Source organism: Brassica napus, chromosome C6, assembly GCF_020379485.1.
Source record: "Brassica napus cultivar Da-Ae chromosome C6, Da-Ae, whole genome shotgun sequence".
NCBI lineage: Eukaryota > Viridiplantae > Streptophyta > Magnoliopsida > Brassicales > Brassicaceae > Brassica > Brassica napus.
The window spans coordinates 18,179,206-18,199,192 of record NC_063449.1 but is presented as its reverse complement, the minus strand read 5'-3'; the positions used below and the strand labels follow the sequence as shown (position 1 = coordinate 18,199,192).

General features: G+C 34.0%; 1 long non-coding RNA gene across 8 annotated transcripts; it reads right to left on the bottom strand.

The window, feature by feature from the left end:
* Positions 1 to 1,587: 1,587 nt before the first annotated feature.
* On the bottom strand, positions 1,588 to 6,096 carry LOC106416409. 8 transcript variants are annotated; one of them, XR_002659470.2, is made up of 11 exons: positions 5,831 to 6,095; positions 4,503 to 5,628; positions 4,331 to 4,406; positions 4,099 to 4,245; positions 3,900 to 3,995; positions 3,738 to 3,824; positions 3,564 to 3,662; positions 3,366 to 3,475; positions 3,058 to 3,193; positions 2,624 to 2,905; positions 1,588 to 2,552 (listed from the first exon to the last, which is right to left on the bottom strand). It is a non-coding gene; the product is annotated as an uncharacterized LOC106416409 (long non-coding RNA). The 8 variants fall into 8 exon arrangements; XR_002659471.2 differs by having other exon boundaries at positions 2,624 to 3,193; positions 3,366 to 3,486; positions 5,831 to 6,096; XR_007325027.1 differs by having other exon boundaries at positions 2,624 to 2,854; positions 3,058 to 3,475; positions 5,831 to 6,096.
* Between the last annotated feature and the right edge of the window lie 13,891 nt (positions 6,097 to 19,987).

Sequence of the window (19,987 nt, the reverse complement as noted above, 5' to 3'; positions counted from 1 at the left end):
CTTTATATATATATATATATATACAGTAAAAATTCTACAAATTAATAATATTGGTATTTTGGTATTTATTAATTTATAGAGTTATTAATTTACAAAAAGTTTCCGTTTTATATTTTTCTATTTTAAGATATATTTTTTATTAAATAAAAAATATTTAATTTTAGTGTATATAAATTAATTAACTTTTTGAAATTCGAAATTTATATTAGTTTTATTATATTATTGGTGTATATAATATATGTGTCATAGAACGCGGTTTTAGATATAATTTTACTAAACCTCGTCCAAATATATTAAGGGGGTGGTATTGAATTCAAGAATTTGAAAGAATTCACATGTAATAACTTTTGCAGTATTTTAAATGATTTTATGAGATTTTAATGCAATTGTCTAATTCTTATGTTTACTTTTTGCCATAGAATTTAAGTGAATGTAAATTAATTTGATGGAATTCAAATGGTAATACTAACGCTATGAATGATAACGAAAAAATACACAACTAGTAGTTAACTCTTAGATATTTTTTTACCAAAATAAAACACTTGGGAAAATTTTACTTTTTGTAGATAGATTTTTTTTACTAAAGGAATCTTTTTGGGTGAACTAGCCATGAGCATTCGGGTTGAGTGAAACTGATGACATTTTATTTTATATCAAAGTGTTGAAACTTGTTTTTTCGGATATTCGGGTACCGTTCGGTTCTCGGTTCGGTTCCGTTTCCGATTCGGTTATTCAGATATAGAAATATAGAAACCATTCAGGTATTTGAGGCGGTCCGGTTTTGGTTTCGAATAATTTGGTTTGGTTCTAGTTCAGTTTTTCGGTTCCGGTTTTGGAAGAGGAGAGACATGGAATTGGGCTGGTGTAGGTGATATGTCTTCTAAAGACGTTGTGGGTTACCGTGGGATCAAATTGGTTCTAAAAATAACAAATTCCTTCATAAAAGCAAGGAATTGATCCTTTGCATTTTACATTACATTTTTCATTAAATTCCTTTCAAATAACATTCCTATTAAATCTAGCAAATATTGAATAACACTAGAATTTAAATGAATTAGTAAAATACGCAATTGAATAACACAAGAATTTAAAAGAATTGATAAAATACACAATTGAATAACACTAGAATTTAATGGAAACCATAATTTCTTCAAATTCTATCAAATTTCTAAATCCAATACCCCCACCTAAGTGTTAAGAAATATAAAGATAATTTAATTATGAATGAAAAAAAAACATTATAATGGTTGGTTTATACTTATATAAAATGTATATAAAATATATGCACAAAAGTTTCTTATTTATAGGGAATTATGATATTTTTTATTAATTCTTGTGGAAAACAAACCTATGTAACGTTTAAATTCTTAAACAATTGAAAGAGAAGAAAAATGGTTCTTTTCGGTATGATTTTCTTGATGCTTTTCTTTTTAGTTGTAGGTGAAATGTTTTGCTTCAGCTCTTGTATGTAAGTTCACGATTATGTTTTTTTTTTTTTGTCAAAGTAAAATGTAAAATCGTGTAGTTGATGATGAAGCCAGTAACAGTTTCTCTGTAAATTTGAATCAGTTTATTATAATGCATTACTTTTAAAAATATGTGTTTATTTTTCTTTAATATATTTTAAGATAATGCTTGTGATGTCACAACTTTATTTTCCGACTACATATTCTTTGGACTGCGATATTTAATTGTCCCATAGAGATTTACTTAACCACTTGATCTACAATATACTTTTATATAAAACGGGATGGTGGTTTGAAATAATTTTCTGTTTTTAATTGAGTAATCAGATTGCTTTGATTTCATAAGACAATACTAAAACCATAACCCAATTTTGGTATATTGATATACTCCATGTGAGTAGGTTTTAAACTTGACAAATCACTATAATTTTAGATGTATTTTAGTATAAGGAATCAGAATTGTTAGTATTAAAAAACATATTTTACAGCAACAAACGTTTTGTAGTATACTCCTTCACTTTCATAATATATGATGTTTTGACGTAGTGCACAAAGATTAAGAAAACTACGTTCTTCTAAAAATTACTTTTAAAGATATAATTTTAAAATCATTCAACCAATTATAAAGTTAACCCTAAAATTTCCAAACATTATATATTTTGAAACAACATTAACGTTTTAAAACATCATATATTTTGAAACAGACGGAGTATATAACATTTCTATTTAAACTTTCTTTTGGAACTGCTATTCACATAAAGACTGGTGTTTTGTGTATTTTCATTATATTATTTGTGATGACATCAACATACGTACAAACCACAGAGCCCCCAAACTACAATGAAAGAAGACGTAAAACACTTTCAAAACTTTAAATTTTCTCTTTATATATAGAAGATATGTTATATCCCAATATTTGCACTCAGATGCCTCGGGGGCTTGGGAAAATCAGAGAAGTGGTTGGGTAAAAGAGTCTCAGTGAGGCATTTCTGTACTGGTTTTGTCGACCATTCGTATATTGTATTGTTCGTAGACTCTTCCTCTGTTATCTGGCCACCACTATTACGTTTGTTTCTCACTTTTCGGCTGTCATAAAATAGAAGAGTCAGCAAAACTACAACTGATGTTTTTCTAGGGGAAATAAAATATGATTGTACCTGAAACGGACACGTTTGAGGTCGGTAACACCACTGGCTAAGGCTGTAAGAATGATGTAGACGTCAGGCGCATCTTTCTCAACCCATTCATTCTTGTTATGTGCTTCAGTCGATGCTTCTCCATTTCCAAGTACATGTGTAATGGTCCAATTAGAAAACATTGTGGTATTTACACCATTTTGCTCGCGTTCCCATTTGGTTGGTTTAAGATATTATGACGGTCAATGCGGCCTGGACTGGAACCAAATGAATCAAGGGACGGAGGAGACTTCACAGTTCGAGCTGATCGAACGGGTAATATTTCAGCCATGTATTTCACCAACATAATTTCAGTGATGCTGATAACGGAGTCATAAGAAATCACTCGTACTCGCATAAAGCATATTACTAATTTTGATCTTTGAAATTACTTATGCGGTAAGAGATATGATAACCTTTTTTTGTTGCCGCACATCTGGTCGTTTCTTCGCTAGAGATTGTAAACGCCTCTTTGAGCTGCTTGGCTGTTTTTCCAGCTCAACTTCTTGGAACTGGGCCTTTCTTGTAAGACTGGTAAGAAAAAGCCAGCATCTGCAATAAGATTTTAGTGAAATACATTATCAAGCTTATTCTTCTGCATGATCTCTGTAGTGGATGATTTTTTTTAGGATGGGATTCCAAAACAGACAGAATCAGAATCCTTTTCTCTGTTGTTCAAGTTGATCAAAGCAGAGACTGATCTTAACAGCGATTAAAAGCATACTGCTCTGTTGTCAAATCTTCTCATGGCTTCAAAGTAATAACCATCCACACAAAGTATGCTTTTGTACTCATCGTCCCCTAAATTTCACCTTTCCCATGGTTTACATGCAACTGCATCATCACTATCATAATTAATGAAAACCATATCGTGTGAAGAGCTAGTAATAACAAAAAAAAAAAAATTTCTATGATTCTTTACCGTGTTTAGAAGTCATTCTTTTCCAATAACATGTGTTCTTTTCCGTTCATGATCAAGAACTGCTACCATTTTGGGCAATCCAAGGTAAGTCTGGTCCATCTGAAATAAAAATAACATTCTTATATGCGTTAACCAACGATACTTGTTCGTCACTATCAATGATTACATCTTTACCTCAGATTTAAAGGTTATTGATGTCGCCTTGTTCTGTTAAAAGCTCCTTTTTGCTGAGGTTCTCCAAGTGCTCAAATGTTTCTAACCCTTCAATCGTTGAATGATTCATCAAAAACAGAATATTTTGCTGATGATATATATTTTATAAAGAGTACAAATTACCTTATATCTGAGACAGCGAGGTAAGTATGATATGCAAATAAGAATCTGAAGAGTTTGCCATTGATGTTTCTAAAGAAATCAATGTTGAGTGGCCATCTATAGCAAGTGAAACCCAGAATTAAAAAAGGAAACACACACATAAAATTCAGAATCTATAAAGATAAAGAACATAAAAGGATGATGATGGTTTTACTTTTACCTGTCAGACCATTGCTTTTAAGTCCTCTTCCGATGGTTTGAGATGAAGATCAACTAATGATGATTTTAAGAACTCGTGGAGGTAGATTGTCATCGATTACCCATATTTTGTCCCTTGCAAACCCATGTTGATGCAGTGATCCACAATCTACAAAAAAGACATACACACAAACAACTCAATTACAGTGTTCATGCGAAAAGATACAATAATGAGAGAACTAACTTAAAATTACATGAGGATAACAAATCTGAATCCGTCCACGCATTGATTTTGGGGGCTGAAACCCATAAAGATCATAATCCAGAAATCTAATAGCGAGAGAAAGTGAGAATCTAATTTGGCCATCGTACAATCTTATATATAAATCAATCGTTAATAAATCGGAAAAGCTAAAAGTGTCATACCGCCACCTCCACGGCCACCGTATCCACCTCCACCGCCGCTTCCTCTAGACTGAGCCTCGTTGACGGTAATGGTACGTCCGTCGAGCTCCTTTCCGTTCATCTCATCCTTGAAGGTCACGAATCCGAATCCCCTTGACCTTCCCGTCTCACGGTCGTTAATGATATGTCAAAAACCAAATCAAAACAAAATATCAGCAAAAACAATCTCACAAAAGCTTAATAATAAAAAAGCGATGATGAAACAAAGAAATCGTAACGTTTTACGGGCTCGTAAAAGCAGCAAGAAGATTAAACGTACCGATGGGACAAAGCAAGTAACAGTAACAAAGAACATAGTAACAGAGTAAACGAATCAAGTAACAGAGAAACACATATCGGAATCAGATCCGCCGAGGATTGAGAAGATGAATATTAAAGGAAAAAAATTGATTTGAGGAACAAAACGAAAAGAGAGATAGCAAAATTATAAATTGACATAAAATGATTTTTTTTGTTATTTGTGATGAGATGACAATTTGATAGGTTGTAAATTTTTTTGCTGAGGTGACATAGCTTAGAGAGCTTCATATTGACCTTTGATTTTAACTGGCTCAAATTTTTTAAATAAAAATAGAAAATTTAGGGAAACAAGTATTTCTTATATTATTCATAATCTTTATATTACATCAAAAGATTCAACATGCTTAGTTTCAAAATGTTAATCGAGACAACCCAGCCTCCAAACAACCCATTCCCCAGTAGATTTTAAAAAAATATTGTTCTGTACGGACTACCCAATGTGAGTTACGGTTCATATATATCCAAATCCACCCCGATATTTGTCTATTTGAACATGACCACCAGGTTATGGCCTGACAGTCAACCAATTCGGGTTGTATTTTATTTATTTATTTATTAAGTTGAGAGATTTCAAATCAAAACAAAAGAATCGATTAAAGGCACTGGTTTAGTTGCTGATAAATAAATAATTTAAAAACTACTTGTCCACCTAGTAAAGCAAAAAAAAAAAAGCATTGCTCTACTCCGTCCGTGTTAGGCGAGTATTGATAACTTGTCTTTGATGCTACCATGAACCACCACCAACAAAATAAACAATAAACATAGCATACTAAATATAAAACACAGCCTGTTGACAGAACAAAGAAAAAAAAAAGAAAATCAAGATTAAAATCTTAAAGTAGTTAATCAAACACAAGTGCTAATTAAAATGTGCATTTGATCATTATTTCTCAATTTCTCAATAATAATTCATATAAAGATTAATTATCATAAAATTACGGTAAAAATAAGACTTTATAACATGAAACAAAATGGTTGACTTGGCTTACCTCGATGTGTTAGTATGAATCACAGGTGGTGGTTTCAGTTTATCTTGAAGCTCCTTGACTCCTAGTTTAACGAACTCATCCACAACTGTCTTCATAAAGACAGCCACTTCGGTTCTAAACTTCATGGACCCGCCCTGGCTAGTACCTTTAACTATGGAACCAACAGGAGCACCGTCTATATAAGCATTGGCTGCTTTCACTATATCGCGAGCCCTTACAAAGTAATGGCTACGAATAAACTCTTCAAAGTGCTGCACATTTCATCACAACTGTTATTATTAACAGTCTTCAAAGAACAAAGAACCTCAAAGTGTTTGAACTTTTGACTAGATACTTGCATTTGGTGGCTTCCTCATGATGTAAACCATTGTTCGTAACGACAATATGAATACGTTCTCAATGTAACCTTTGGAAAAAGGCTCGCCTAATGGAGTCCACTTGGTCCACCCAACGAAAGGTTCGTTATAGTACGGTTTTCGATTCAAGATGAGTCCTTGGATTGAGACAAGAAGCTGTAACATTGTGGACTCCTGTGGGAGCCAGTTCTCCCTCGTATTACCATACCAGGTACCGAGAAGACTCAGGCATACATGACCAGAGTTGTATAGATTAGGGTTGATTGTAAGCCCGCCAGAATGGTAATGCACCACAAGAAAACACTCCGAATTCCGACGGAGCTTCCGACGGACACCAAGGTCGTCGGACATTTGCGACGGAATACTGACAAATTTCCGACCAAATCCAAAAAAATGAAGTCGTCGGAATTCCGTCGGCCATTTCCGACGGAATTCCGACGACATACGGTTCGTCGGAATTTTCCGACGACTTTTCGACGACATTCCGATAAAAAATTTAACCGTTGTAGTCGTCGGAAGTTCGTCGGTATATTCCGACGGAATTCCGACGACATTCCGATTAACAGCAAAGTCGTCGGAATTCCATCGGTATTTTCCGACGGAATTCCGACGAACCATGTGACCGTTGCCGACAAATACATATGACCGTTGTATAGCTGTTTGGGATTGGACAATTCCGACGGAATTCCGACGGACTTCTTTACATCCGTCGGAATTTCGTCGGAAAGTCGTCGGAGGTCCGTAAGCAATTTCCTATAAATACAACCCCTCCTCATTCAACTCATTCACACTTCATTCTCTCTTCATTCTCTTTAGTCATAACAATTCCGTGAAAATCATGTCTTCAGAAGTTTATTATCGTTCGTGGATGGATAAACCTCATTTGGATCCGAACACCAATTTGCTTACGGAAGAATACGTTCAAGGGATTGGAGAATTCATGAGGCTTGTTCAACAGCAACCGGATGCAAAAAGTGGTATGTTAAGATGTCCCTGCTCTTCTTGCAATAATAATAAGGTTATAAAAGAATTTGATGTTTGGACTCATTTGTATATGAAAGGGTTTTCACGTAATTATAAAGTTTGGTACCTTCATGGGGAAACTGGTTATGAATATGGTAGTACTAGCGAACCTCAGCCTGTTAGTGAACCTCAGCCTGATATTAGGTTAGAAGAATCTAGAACGGATATAGATTATGGTGTAGGTACTGAGCAGATGGTACATGATCATTATAGAGGGGAAGAACCAAACCCCGAGTCTAGGAGATTTTTTGACATGTTGGATGCAGGAAAACAACCTTTGTATCAAAATTGTAGAGATGGTCATTCAGTCTTATCATCTGCAACTAGATTAATGGGTATTAAGACAGACTATAATTTGGCTGAAGAATGTATGGATGCGATTACTGATTTTGTCAAAGGTATTCTACCTGAGGATAACCTTGCACCGGGTTCATACTACGAGGTTCAGAAACTTGTTGCAGGTCTTCAACTACCGTATGAAGTGATAGATGTATGTATTGACAACTGCATGATCTACTGGAGAGCGGATGAGACACGGAATGTATGCAAATTTTGTGGGAAACCTCGTTATCAGGAGACGAGGGGAAGAGTTCCGATCCCATTCAAAAGAATGTGGTATTTGCCTTTGACGGAAAGATTGAAGAGGTTGTATCAGTGTGAGCGCACAGCAAAAGCAATGAGATGGCATGCAGAGCATTCCACAAATGGTGAGATTAGACATCCTTCAGATGCAAAGGCTTGGAAACATTTCCAGTCAACATATCCAGAATTTGCGGAAGAGAGAAGAAATGTTTATCTTGGATTATCTACTGATGGTTTCAGCCCATTTGGAAAGCATGGAAGGCAGTATTCTCTATGGCCAGTTATTGTGACACCGTACAACTTACGGCCGAGCTTGTGCATGCGACGAGAGTTTTTGTTTCTCTCAATTCTAGTCCCCGGGCCAGATCATCCTAAAAGATCACTAGATGTGTTTCTTCAACCACTAATATATGAGTTGCAACAACTATGGGCGCATGGTTTTGAGACATACGATGTTTCGCGCAAAGAAAACTTTCAGATGCGGGCAGTACTTATGTGGACAATAAGTGACTTTCCAGCATATGGTATGTTATCTGGATGGACAACACATGGGAAGCTATCATGTCCATATTGTCAAGATGACACAGATGCTTTCCAACTAAAGAACGGAAGGAAAACGTGTTGGTTTGACTGTCACAGACGATTTCTACCACCTGATCATCCATACCGCAGGAGTAAGACTTCGTTTACGAAGAACAAGCAGGTGTTTGATGGTCCACCTGAGGAAGTTAGTGGGAAAGATTTGTTGAAGCAGTTTAGGTATTTTGATGCAGAAAGGACGCCAGATGTAGGTGGACATGAAAACATTCGAGTCAATGCGGTTGGAGAGCTACATAACTGGCACAAAAAGAGTATTTTCTGGGATCTACCATATTGGGAGAGTCATCTATTGCGGCATAATTTAGATGTCATGCATATTGAGAAGAACTTCTTCGATAATCTGATGAACACAGTCCTTAACATCCAAGGTAAAACGAAGGATAATTTGAAGTCAAGGTTGGATTTAGTCGATATTTGTGATCGTTCTGAACTTCACGTTGATGAGAACGGTACGGCCCCTTTTCCCATTTATCGGCTAGATGGTGCTAGAAAAGAAGAGTTCTTTGATTGGATTACAGAGAAAGTGAAATTTCCTGACGGATATGCATCAAATTTGGGGAACTGCGTTGATAGAAGCGAAGGAAAGTTTACTGGCTTGAAGAGTCATGATTGTCATGTAATTATGCAGCGCCTCCTTCCGTTTGCCTTTTCAGCATTATTGCCACGTAATGTTCATGAAGCAATTGCAGGGATTAGTGTTTTTTTCCGTGACTTATGCAGCAGAGTATTGACTGAAGAGGGTATTAATAATTTGAAGACAAACGCACCAGTCAGCATGTGCAACCTTGAGAAGATATTTCCTCCATCATTCTTTGATGTAATGGAACATCTTGCTATTCATCTCGCAAGAGAATTGGAACTTGGTGGTCCTGTGCAGTACAGATGGATGTATATTTTTGAGCGTTATATGCATCATCTGAAGAAGATGGTCAAAAATCAAAGCAGGGTGGAAGGATCTATAGTGGCACAGGTGATCAATGAAGAAACTGCAATCTTTGCTGAAAATTATTTTCCACCAGAAGTGCAAACAAATAACCGAAGACCTGCTCGGCATGATGATAGAGGGGAGAGAGCAACATATCATGTTACTGTCCCAAGCATGTTCAAGGAAATAGGACGACTTAGTGGAAAATTCACGAAGCGGAGACTTACGGACACTGAGAACGCTCATTTGCAAACATATTTGCTCACCAACTGTGAAGATGTTCTACAATATGAGAGGTAAAAATATTTATTCATTTATTGTTAGATTAATATTCAATAAATTTATTTCATATTGATAATATTTTTGTATATAGTGTATATATGGCGGAGTTGCGTATGACTCACAGGCATGCAACAGAAGATGAGCTTCGACAACTTAGAGATAACGGATTTGCTGCGTGGCTTCGTAGTTATGTGAGTCATATATCCTATTACCCTATGCAAATGATTAGTTTAAATTTAATATATATAAACTAATTAATTTTGCAATCATATATGTTTTTTTTATAGGTGAATGATGGTTTGGCCAGAGGTCTTGTGTTCGATGATTGGATACGCGAATTTGTGCAGGGACCAAACTATGTGGTCAAATCATATCCTAAATTTTGTACGCGAGGATATGCATTCACAAGGAAAGGTCATTCTAAGACAACATATGATGCTGGTGTTTCATCTTCTTCTGGTGACGATGTCTACTACGGCAACATAAAAGAAATATTGGAAATCCAATTTCCTGGAATGGTTGGATTGCGTTGTGTAGTATTCTATTGTGATTGGTATGACACCACCCCAGATAGAGGAGTGAAGATTGATGCGTTTGGTGTTACATCAGTTCATTCGCGGCGGAAACTTCAATATTATGATCCCTTCATTCTTGGTTCGCAAGCTGATCAGGTATGTCAATATATTCATAATTTTTTACCAATATAATTAATTAATGTTATATATTGAACTAATACTTTGTATAATTGATATGTATAGGTGTGCTACATCAGTTACCCTCGGGTGACGTACAGAGACGATCCATGGGTTACTGTAACGCAAATCAACCCAAGAGGACGAGTGGATGGAACTTCTGATGATGATGAACCATTGCAACCAGAGTCTACCAGCAACGCCCAGGCAGTTGAAGATTTGGAAAATGTTCAACTCGTTGAGAATTTGACTGTGTTTGGACATGATGCTGTCGTACATTCAGAGCCGGAAGCCGAGGTTGGGGAGTTTGATGAAGATTCAGAAGATTCTGATTAGTTTTTTTTTTTTTTTTTTTTTTAATGGTCCGTCGGAAATCCCTCGCAATATACCGACGACATAGCGACGACAACGGGTTTCATTGAAAATTGGAAAGGTCGTCGGTATTTCGTCGGAAAATACCGACGACATGTTTTTCTATAAAGTTTCAATCATAAAAATCTATAAATTTAGATGCCAAAACTATGAAAATAACACATAATAAGTGTTTAGTATAGTATTAGATCGCAACCGTTCAAATATAACAACTCATTAAAATATTTATGTATGCATATCATTGTTTTCATAACATCTCATCTTAACATTATGTACTTATACAATCATATTTATATAAGCTTACACTACAAAAATATTGTTGTGTAAAATCGTGTTATAAAACATTTTTATTGTTAAATCTTTATGCAAATACTATATATATTATCAAAGGTTTGGATTTTGCATTTAGAAACTTGAAAAGAACACCCTAAACACTAAGTCGTCGGAATTCCGTCGGAATATACCGACGGAATGTGTCCGTCGGAAAATACTGACGGACACGTTCCGTCGGAATTTCAATTAGCCCGGGAGAACCAAACCGCTTGAAAATTTTCGCGAATCGGCATTTGGTATATTTTAAATATACCGACGGAATACCGACGAACCCGTGTCCGTCGGAATCCACGGAAATAAAAACCCTTCTCCTTTCTTCTTCGTTATCTCCGCGGCCTCTCTCTCTCTCAAAACTCTCCGGCGATTTCGGCGATTTCGGCGACTCTCCGGCGATTCCGGCCTCTCTTCACCGGCGAATCCTCTCCTCACCCTCCTATCTCTTCCCCAAACCCCAAATCATGTAAGAATCATCCCAAACCTTTTTTTTTTCAATTGTTTAGGGTTTTGGAAGTTGATCTCGGATTTTAGGTTGTTTGATTGAACATTTTAGGATTGAATGGATAGTTTAGGATATATAAGTTAGGATTGTTGTTTTAGTTTTTTTTGGAACATTTTTTGATTTTTAAAAACGTTTTTTGATTTTTTAAAACGTTTTTTTTTTATTTTTAAAAACGTTTTTTGATTTTTAAAAACGTTTTTTGATTTTTAAAAACGTTTTTTTGAAAAAAAATATAAATATTTAACACCATTTTTCTTCATTTATAAATTTTAACAACATTTTTCTATATTTATAAATTTTTTATAATTTTGTATACATATATATATATGTAAATCATGTATAGTAAAAATTTTAAAATTTTAAAATTTTTTATATTTTTTTTAAGTTTCCACTAATAAATATTTAACAACATTTTTTTTTTAAAATATAAATATTTAACAACATTTTTCTTCATTTATAAATTTTTAACAACATTTTTCTATATTTATAAATTTTTATAATTTTGTATACATATATATATATATATATATATATAAAAGGTTTAATAGTTTTTTTAAAAAACGTTTATAAAACCTTTTGTAAATATATAAATGAAAATATGTTTGATGGGTTAATTTTTTTTTTTTAGGGCCGAGGATGAAGCCCGCCCCGCAGCCCGTCTTCGACGTAGTTCGGTGAGCGGTTCCCGTGCATCGGTATCGTCTCATGACTCGGTTCCCGCATATATTCCCGCTCCAGCTCCCTCTGCCCCTCACGCTGCCCCTCACGCTGCTGCTCAACAGGATCCGGGGGTCATGCCGGTTCATCTATTGGTTCAACAACCAGGTCGAGAGCATCTCCCGTTTCTCCAACTCAACCCACGACGAGGCCATAGCACTTGGTTAGTATTTTTTTTTATTTGTACCGTTATATTTTTTGCTTTAATTAACTTGCTAACTTGTATTTTTTTTTAAAGGTTCACCAAGTCGAAAAATGGCATTAGCCGGAGCATCAACCAGATGATGTACTCCATGCTCCGTTTTGGATATCCAAAGTGGAGTGTGATCCCTTCCGACGAACGAGAGTTGTGGTTTCGTCAGTTTGCGGTATAGTAACCCTTCATTTTTTTTAAGTTTTTACATTTTTTTACATATATTTACTTATTAAATTGTGTTTGTTTTGTAGCAAGAGTTCAACTGGCACTCCGATCTTACGGAAACAGTCCGTAAGAAATTCAACGAAAAGGCCATGGACTCTTACACAAAGCAGATAAACGCGTGGAAGACAGTTTGGCAGAAGAACAAGAAGCCACGGTTCATCAACGGGGGGTGTGGGAGCAGTTGATAGCTCATTGGGAGAGGGAAGACACTGCAGAGACGTCTTCTAGGAACTCCAGGAACCGGAAGAGCGATCGTGGCGGGAAAGGTATGTATGTGCACAACCTCGGCGCTTGCTCCATGTCTACTAAGGAGGATGAACTTGTAAGTTTTTTATTATTATTTATCTTTATATTTTTTAAATAAATATTTTATATATTTTTTGGCTAATAATGGCGGTTTTTTTAGATCGAAGCAAATGACGGTAATCCCGTTGATCGTCTCCAACTCATTAAGGTGGCTCACACTAACAAGACGACGGGTCAAATTCAGGACCCCGTGATCAGAGGTGTAGTTGATTTGGTGGAAGCTGAGATAGTTTCTCAATCTCAGCCTCTCTCTGATGACGGCGACTCCACGGGAGCTTCAACCAACCTGTCTCTATTGCAAATAAATGAGATGGTTGAAAAGGTAATTTTTTTTATTAATATATTTTTTTTATAATGTCGATTACTTACTTGTCCATATTTACTTACTTTAAATATTTTTGTAGGCGGTTCCTAAAAGGAAAGGAGGCCGTTTAGTTGGGTTGGCCCGTCGTGCTTCTTCGTATCCGGCATCTTCTTCGCAAGCTCCGTATGCCGATCCCATGATTCTCGAGGAGCTACATGACAAAGATGAACGGATTGGGGCATTGGAGGAGCAGAACACCACTATCCTTTCGGAGAATGCCACTATCCGTTCGGAGAATGCCACTATCCTTGCTGAGTTGGCATCCCAGAAGAAGTTCAACACCGAGATTATGCAGAAGCTAGATCGTTTGATGTCTTCGAGTTCATCTTAGTTTATTTCGGCTTTATAAAACTTTCGGAATGTTTTTTTTTTCTATTTCGGTTTGTATGAATTTTAAACTTTATGAATGTTTTTTTCCTATTTCGGTTTTTATGAATTTAAATTTTATAATATTATTAGTTTTAAATTTCCAATTTTTTAAATTTATTAATATCAAAAAATATATAAAAATGCAAAATTAATTTGTAAAAAAAAAAGGGTATATACCGACGGACAACGGTCGTCGGAATATACCGACGGACATATATCCGTCGGAATTTACCGACAAACTCATTTCCGTCGGAATATACCGACGAACGTGGTTCGTCGGTATATTCCGACGACCGATGTCCGTCGGTAAATTCCGACGCCCAAAGTTCGTCGGAATAAACCGAGGAACCACGTTCGTCGGAATTGTAGTTTTCCGATGAACTCTGGTCTCGTGTAGCCGCATCGTAATATCGTCGGAAGTTCGTCAGAATGACGTTTCTCGGTATTCGTCAGAAAGTCGTCGGAATTTCGTCAGAAATTCCGACGAATTTTTTTTTTCCGACGAAACGATACCGACGGACGGGTTCGTCGGAAATTCGTCGGAATAGACCGATTCCGACGAATTTCCGACGATTTCGGCCATCAGAATCCCCCTGTTTTCTTGTAGTGATGAACCATCTGTCACCAACAAAATGAAACTCCAAAAGTTATCAAGTGTTTTAAGAAAGAACACATGCATTGAGAAAGTAGTTCTTGAGGACATTACTGGAGGCACTGAAGGATAGGTATCAGGGAAGTGAATATCAAAAAAGAAAAGACCGTCATGGTAAGGAGTCCCTTCAGCTCCAATAATTACAGCTCTCGTAAGATCCATTCTTGATTCACAGGCTCTCACAAATATTGTCTCTGTTTGCAAAGAAAATGTTAACTTAAGAAAAAAAAAATAGGTGAAGAGAAATGTTGCAAGCATTGGTATATTACAACCAAACCTGGCAAATCCTTCTCAAGAATCTTCCAATCTGCTTGAATCTTTTTCGCCCAATTCCTTGAGTGCTGATAAGATTAAAAAGAAAGGCAGCTAAACTTTAAAGCATGTTGAAAATCAAAGAAACAACCACTTAATGATAGAATGTAACCATCACCTGCTTTGAAGCATTCCCCTTAGAAACATAGTGATGATCTGAGAAGTGCTGAACACTGTCAAATCTTTTAAAATTAGCTCGAGCTGAGGTTCTTGCTGCTAAAATTCGGAAACCACCAAGGCTGATAGTTTAGTATAGACTTCCCTTTGTTCTTCTTATCGATCACTTCAGGAATTCCAGCCTACAGCAAGATAAAAGCACCAAAAGTTATAGTCCCCAAACACAAACATATGTAAGCTCTTTTTTTTTTTGGTAAAAGATATGTAAGCTTTTTGATTTCATATAACCTAATAAATCGAATCAGTTTCAACTTAGTAGCACAAATCAATACGACGAAGATGATTCACCGGGAACGGATAAAACAAAACCCATCAAGCGAACAAGCAAAGAGAAACCGTAGTAAAAAAATTTAAAGAAGAACCAAAACCAACATAAACCCTAAATCAAAACAAAAACCCTAAACACACATAGATGATCATCGCGCATTAACCAAGCCCTAAGAGAACAAAAGATCACTTTTTCCAGGCAAATCAGTAAATTTGAGCACTGTCAAAACGGATTTAACTGTACAAAAAGGACGGGACGACGGAACCTTTCTGTCCACGGCGGGCTCCATTGACGAACTGAAAGGAGAAGTGCTTTTACAAGGAAAATAATGTATCCCTAATATAAATATATATATATAAACAAAAGTGCTGCTCAAAAAAAAATATAAACAAGAGTTTGACCCCAAAAAAAACAAGAGTGAAGATTTCTCTCAATCGCTTTTGTAAAAGGTGTTTCTTATTTCTTTTTTTTTGTCCACAATGGTCTTTCTTATTTCACATTTTAAATTATGAATTTCCATTTTTGGAAAAAAAAAGGAAGAATCAAAACTGCTGATAGATCTCTCTAAAATTGAAGAGTTTTAACTTGATTGGGTTGAAACTGTGATTTTAATTTTTTTTGCTGTTAAATTTATGTTATGTAATTTTTGCAACGGTAAGATTTTAGATATGATTTTTGAAATGAAAATATAATTGTTAAACATTAATTATGTCTTATATGACTCAATATTTATTAATCTATTTTATTAAAATATATTTTATCAAAATAGAGTCATTTTTATTCCAAAAAAAATATAAAGTCACTAAAAAATTATATTGTACAAAAGTCATAGTATGACCATTTCATTATTATTAATTATTCACATTAATAAATAGATATCTATAATATTTTTAATTATAACATAATCTGTTGAGAAAATCTAACAAAAATCTTATTAAAATTTTCAAATAGTTTTTATAAACTATTGTATTAATTAATTTTGTAATATGTAATATAATAATAATATAAATTAATCTTAATTAAAAATTTAATATAAAAAAAATCTATGCTGCTCTTATAAGTTTTATAATTATAGTCTATATTATATTAAAATAAAATTACCATATGCATTAACTATGATAAAATTATATTAAAGTAGTACATTAATCTGTTTTATTATTTAAAATTGATTTAATTTAAATAAATATCATTCACTGCTAAAACGGTTTGATAAAAATTGTAATATTATTATACAAAAAAATATAAATCATTAACATAACTAGACTTTTATATCTATATCTATGTATTATCTTTTTATTGTTTAAGTTAAACTCTTATATCTACACCTATAGTATCTGAAAACATAGATAAAAGACTAAAAACCAAAAAAAAAAAATCACTAAAAACAATATATATAAATAATTAGTAAATACCAAGATACATCAGTTTACAAGCAAATATTTCAAAAATAGTGATTTCCTATCAGCCAAAATACGATTAATTAAGACCATCTTATGGTTGGAGAAGCATACAATTTGGTAAAGAACTCTTAGCTTAGGGGCTCAAAACATGTGCGGGGAATGGCAAATCAATCACAATGTGGGGTGTCGAAATGAATTCATTAGGTCTGGGCATAAAATCCGGAACCCGAAATCCGAACCGAAAAACCCGATCCGTTATCCGATCCGAAACGTAAAAATACCCGAACGGGTCTTGTAGGGTGGTACAAAAAATATTCGAACCCGAAGTGTTATTAACCGAACCCGAACGGATAACCCGAAAAATCCGAAATTAATAGTCAATATAAATATTTTGAAATATATATATAAGTATTCCAATTATTAAATTCAATATTTGTGGTAATATTATATATAATAATAAATATTAAAATTCTAATAAATGCTTTAAATACACAATTAGTTATAAATAAGTATTTTATAATTTGATCATTAAAATAAAAAGTCTACTCTCTATAAGGCAATACATATTGTTTACAAATGATGTTTGTTTTCATGCTTGATTTAACATTTTATTGTTATTTTATCAATTTTATATGTGATAGATTAATTTTTATTTAATTTAGATGTTTTTCTTTATATTTTACTTCAAAATTATTTTTTTTTTTACTTTGGTTATATCCGAACCGAACTGATATAACCCGAATCCGTACGATATATGATTACTTTATGAGTTTTATGATGCAATACAATTTTGAACTGAACCCGAAGTGTTATTATCCGAACCCGACCCGTACTAATAAAATTTTAGTATGGGACCTAGAAGCGTAAACCCGAAAATCCGAAAACCCGAAAAACCCGACCCGAATGCCAACGGGTACCCGAACGCCCAGACCTAGAATTCATGGTGAACCAGTGAGGAGACCTCTAATGCAAAACATTTTAGGGATTTCAGATGGAAGTCCAGTGAGCTTATAGATCATCAAACCAGAGGATGGAAGATAGATAAACTCTAGAAACTGTTATATGAGGAGAACATAACCAGGTTAATGAAGATGAAACCGATGACAGACGAGGATGACTACTGGGTTTGACTCCATAACAGAAATGGGATGTATACTGTCAAGTTTGGTTACTAGATGATATGTAGAGAAACATATTGTAAGGGATAGGAATGTTACATAAATGAGGCCATCAAGCTGAAACGAGACCATCATTAAATGAGCTCAAAGAAGCTATTTGGAAAGTGGATACAAATGCTAAGATTAAATCATTCATGTGGCGAGCACTTTCGAATGATATTTTTGATGGGGAACTTCTAGCCAAAAGAGGACTAAGCGTGGATCCTTGCTCTCAACCAGTGGCGGATGCAGGTAGAGCATAGGGGTGTCACCCCAAAATATATATATCTTAATGAGTTTTGTTAAGACCGCAACAGATGACACAGGTAAATTGGTTCAGTCTCTTGCTCTTGACACCTCTAACTTGAGTTCGACTTCCCTCTGCACCTAATTTTTACCAAAATTTCTTTATTGTATCTTTGTGTTGGGCCAAAGTCCACTCTATGACACCCCTTAAACATAATTTTGGATCCGCCACTGCTCTCAACTATGTGGGTTCAGAGGGGAATCTGTGAACCATATAGTTTTTACATGCTCTATTGCAAAACAGGTACGGGTGTTATGTAACATTCCTACCCCTCATGACAGAATCAATGAGAATTTTTTTTCCTCAAAATTTCATCACCTGCTCAACTTTGATTAAATCCGATGTATCCTGGTGAAAATCAGAAGATGTTACTCTTGAGTTATCTGGTATCCATGGAAAACCATAAATTTTTTCTCATAAAGCATAATAATATTTTCACCTGGCTTGTATCTTAGGGGTTATTGGTTGTTGTATTTTAATGGATTTGAAAATCCAAACTAAATCTAGTGTTATTGTTTCTATGATTTTCAAATATGTATTAAAATCATGTGTTATTGGTTTAATGATTCATAAATTCTGTATCAAATCAAGTGTTATTCAATCGTGCGGATTTACTACTATATTTGATTTTATAATGGATTTGAATGGATTTGTTTGGATTTTTTAGTTAAAAATACAAAAACTCAAATCCGAGTAAAAACCTCCGGATTTGCATATTTTACTTGGATTTATAAATACTATATGGATTTCTAAATCAATCAAAATATATAAACCAATAACACCTAAGAATCCAATCTTCTTTTTATCATAATTTTGTTTTTTGGTAAAATTCTTTTTCTTTTTCTTTTTTTTTCTTTTTCTCATAAACTATTAACATAATATGTGAATTCAACATAAGACTTATTCTCATAAAAAATTGTCACAAAAGACTTATTCTCATAAAGTAAATCTTTTAAAAGTTATTATATAACATGCGGGTTAAACTATTTAAATTGTCACGTAAGTTTTTTTGTCAACATAAAGTTATCACGTATTGATTCACTAATCTGGGGTATTAATATATATATATTTAGTAAATTATAATGGGATACTTGTAATATCTAAAACAAATTGTTTTAAAAAAAAATCTAAAGCAAATTAATGGGATATCAAAAATGGTATCAAAATGTTAGTGTTATTAAATATTGTTTAAATGTTATTTGCTAACAAAACAAGCGACTTTTTTTTTAAATTAAAAAGGCAATGGCGTACCATTGTAACTAATTCTATAAAGTAAGGGAAAATTCTATAAGGAATTCTGATTTAATAGTATAGATGTTGTGTTTTTTTTTATGAATTAGATGTCTATATATTTTTGAGAAATTCTTGGGTTCACCCCCTAGGGTGAACCTCTAGGTTCACCATCCAATAGTGTTTGAGTATTTGATATTTGATATCTTTTAAAAAAAGAAATAAAATTAAATATCCAAATTAGATTATATTTTTAAAATAAAATAATAAAATACATAAAAATAGTTACAAAAAATAAATTAATTAATATTGTTAAGTCTTCGGCAAAATACTAAACCCTATACCCTAAATCCTAAACCCTAAACCCTAAACGTTAAACCTTAAACTTTGGATAAACTCTAAACCGTTGGAAAATCTTAAACCCTAAATCATACATTAAAAACTAAATTTTAATAATACTAAACCCTAAATCCTAATCCCTAAACCCTTGGGTAAACTCTGAACCCTTGGATAAATCATAAACTCTAGGGTTTAATTTTAAATATTTTTGATTTAGAGTTTATGATTTATCTGAGGGTTCAGAGTTTATCCAAGGGTTTAGGGTTTAATGATTAGGGTTTAGGGTTTAGTGTTATTAAGATTTAGTTTTTAATGTATGATTTAGAGTTTAAAATTTTCCAATGGTTTACGGTTTATCCAAGATTTAAGGTTTATAATTTAGGGTTTGGAGTTTAGGATTTAGGGTATAGGATTTAGTATTTTGCTAACGGTTTAACAATATTTATTTATTTATTTTTTGTAAATATATTATGT